This window comes from Anoplophora glabripennis, unplaced genomic scaffold (assembly GCF_000390285.2).
Source record: "Anoplophora glabripennis isolate ALB-LARVAE unplaced genomic scaffold, Agla_2.0 scaffold279, whole genome shotgun sequence".
Taxonomy (NCBI): domain Eukaryota; kingdom Metazoa; phylum Arthropoda; class Insecta; order Coleoptera; family Cerambycidae; genus Anoplophora; species Anoplophora glabripennis.
The window spans coordinates 474,230-478,129 of NW_019416382.1; positions in this window are offsets into that span (position 1 = coordinate 474,230).

Here is a 3,900-nt window from a genome sequence, read left to right on the forward strand (position 1 = left end):
AACTGCCTGCCCGAGTGTACGTATTAGTTTTTTCGTCATTGTCCCCAGATTAGAGCTATTAATGGATTAGAACTATTTAATTACACTGTTAAATACCCTTAATGCAGGAAAATATACTTAAATGTACAATGCGGCAAATGTAAATATTAGTCCAATTAAATAAGCCTTTAAATCGAAATTTTGGTCAACTTGCCTGAATTTTTTATATGAGTAAGTTTGAGGTATATTATAACAATAAGTGACAGTAATTTTTTGTTCAACCCCCGGCCAAGGGTGAAAAAAGATAAAACAAAGGAGTTTTTCAAGATAACTCGAAAGGGGCAAGGACTAGAAAAAAAAGTTTCTTATAAAAGTTGTATAGCATACAACTCTACATGAAAATGGCCTCTTGTCTTTTTCTTATACTATTAAAATTAACAGAGTTAGGGAGGCTAGAAGTTAAGGGAAGATTTCAGAAATTTAAAAAAATCATAACGAGCAGAAAAACGAATGAATTTTGTAATTTTTTTTTCAGTCTACTCTAAAAAATATAAAGAGACACGTATTTTTTTATCGGCGGAAAAACATATTTACGGGGTGAAATACACCCTCAAAGTTCGCCCCCCAAAACAGTTTTTTCAAAATTTCTGGGGTTCTAATCAATATTTTGAAATGAAACAAAATGGAAATTACTTATGATAAAAAAGAAATATTTCGCAAGTGCCTTATTTTTTTTTCAGAAAAACTAAATTTTTTATTTATAAAAAAATCATATTTACTCAAAAAAACTTAAAAATATGATTTATGTAAACAAATTGACAAAATTAAATTGACCTGTTTCGGGGTTTTCGTTAAAATCTCTGTTTAGGGGGTGAACAACAAATATGAAATTGTTATAACTTTCTTATTAAAAACTAAAAAATATATATATTTCTCTGAAAAGAAAGGTTACATTTTTTAGAGTAGATCGAAAAAAAAATTACAAAATCCATTCATTTAACTTCCCTTAACTTCTAGCCTCCCTAACTCTGTTAATTTTTATAGTACAAGAAAAAGTCAATAGACAATTTTATGTAGGATTTTATATACTTGTTACAACTTAAATAACAAACTTTTTTTCTAGCTCTTACCCCTTTTGAGTTATCTTGAAAAACCCCTTTGTTTTAACTTTTTTCACCCTCGGCCGGGGGTTGAACAAAAAATTACTATCACTTATTGTTATTATACCTCAAACTAACTCATATCAAAAATTCAGGCAAGTTGACCAAAATTTCGATTTAAAGGCTTATTTAATTGGATTATATTATTCAAACTGATTTAAATAAAAATGTTTACATGCAGATACTAAGGTTATTAATAATTGGAATTTTTCATTTATTCTAGCTTGCCCAGAAATATTACTTTATTATTTACGTGCAATCAGTGATGTAACTGGTGTCGTCACAATACATCTTTCGAGCACGTATCGGAGAGTAAGCCATTTTTGACACTTGAAAAAACTAATGTAAACACTATCGCAAAAAGTTTAATATATATACTAAAATTGGATTTCAGTATTCGGGATCGCCTGGGATGACATGGAAAGAGAGCGCATTGCGCACAGCGCAAATGACGCTAGAGACTACAGTAGCCCAGCGATGTAAGGGTTAAAAGTACTACAACTTCAATAATATTTCTTTGGGAAACTGTAAGGATTTTACATTTTTTTTACGACATTGACTCCATTTTTCATTACCCATCTACTCCCAATTGTTTTTGGATAAGTTGTGAATCACCCTGTATCTAGCTATAGATACAGGATGATCAAAATAGTGTGAAAATATTTTTACTTGCTTTTAAGCAAATGTAAGATAAAATATTTTGGTTATAAAGGATAAATCGCATCCTATCCAGAAAACTTGAGACATATATTGTCGCCTCAGAACAACAGTAGGACAAGTAAAAAAAATAATTCTGACAAAAATGTTGTTAAAGATTTGGCAATGGCGGGTATTCAGTTTTTAATAACTAGTTACTTAATTTTTTATTAACTTAAATAGAAATTAAGTTATATTCATAATTTTTCAAGCTTTTTTTTAATACCCACTGCGTATATGCAATTATTTGATCTGTTTGATTTCTCCGTTTAGATAAACAAAAGTAGTTTTGCTTATCTTAATGAAGAAATTAGCAAATTAGTTATAATTTCTGTGAAGCAGTAAGTAAGGACCTATAACAAACAATTTGCTTAAAAGCTCGAACAATTTATTTTCTGTAAAAAGGAATATTAATGGGTTACACGAAACACAATTTATTTTCCGTAAAAAGGAATGTTGAAAGGTACACGAAACACAGGAAAAATGTTTCAAGAAAATAAAGTGGTTTATAAAAATAAACAATAACATAAAACCACAAAAACAAGTGAGAATAATTATTACTAGGGTTGTTAGAAAGAGCCGCAATTCAATGGCGTGCCAAGCGGGTCAACCGAGACATGCGTTTGCCGCTGCTCAGAACGCTTTTCACGTTCACGTGACATTGGTATACTGTTGGCTTTGTTATCGTGCAGATGTTGCGTAATTCCTATCATTTAGTGTATTGTAGACAATGTGAAATAATATACAGGGTGTATCCATTAAAAAAATCAAAATTTTAGTTCGTCACACTTTTCTTACACCCTGCACAGAATTCAATATAATTGTAGATTACTTCTGGTTGATAGCTACAACTTTCTGGGTGGTGGTCTTTTTTATCTGGTATTTGTTCTAAACTTACAAGAAAGTTCGCGGCCCAGTATTTTGGCGATTTCTTAACTACTCACGCGCCGGAAGCGTTCCTTGCGACTTAAAATGGCCGACTTCCGGATTCGTTTCCCTCTTTTCAGGTGAAAAGTTGCGGCCATCAGGGCGGGCGGAAGTCGTAGAGGGTGTGTTTCCGGGGCACGCGGCACTTGTTGCTCATTCGACACGGTTTTTCCTCGGAAGCGTCTTGAATTGGAGCCGGGCACAAGATTTACAGGCGACCCTTATTTTCAGGGAGTCTCTTAGGGCAGGAGAGTCATTATTTCGTGGTGTACAGTACGAATTTTCATTATCTGTATTCAAAATAGTATAAGAAGTTATACTGGACGTTTGGTACTGGTCAATGTACTTGCGGCTGCAGTAAATTATTTTTATAAATGTGTGTATGTACCTGAAAATTCGATCCCACTCAAAATTTGATAGCACTTTCGGATTGTACGTTCCCGAATTGGCCCAGGAGAACTTTTTCATAATTTTCGAGGTCTAAATGAAAATGTCCATTTTTACAGTCCGTTTTCAGAATTTCGTGTATAGTGCATCTCATTTTCGATGTCAGGTCAGGATGTGGTTAGTATTAAAGATAGAGAAAATTGCGGTTTTGGGAAATGTTGGGCACTTTTTGGAGAAAAATTTTCCGAACCAACATTTTAGATTTATTTCATGTTTGCAAAAAAATGAAAATTGTTGAAATATTTTTTGCGGATAAGTTCGTTGGAGCGAACCAGTTCCATGGCCACCGAGATCGCCGGACCTTAACCCTTGTGATTTTTTTTGTAGTGGTACATAAAGAGTTGTGTTTCAGAAACCAATAAATATACGAAAGAAATTGATTGGGCGGATAAATAAGGCTGCGGAAACAATACGGGGAATACCACTCCCATTGTTGCGCGCCGTTAAAGAACAGTGGTTACGTCGTGCATACCGTTATGTTGAAGTGAGTGGTGACAATTTTGAACACATTCTTTAAGTTAATTTTAGGACATGACCTTATTGGTTTATTTTTAAATAAATATTTGACGCATTAACTGTTACTTTTCTCGCTTATATTTGGGAATTTCCAAAAAAAGTTATAAGAGAAAGTTGTCTAGTTTAATGAATAGAGTACACGGTTAAAATTATGTCATCATTTTTTTCTCTCTTT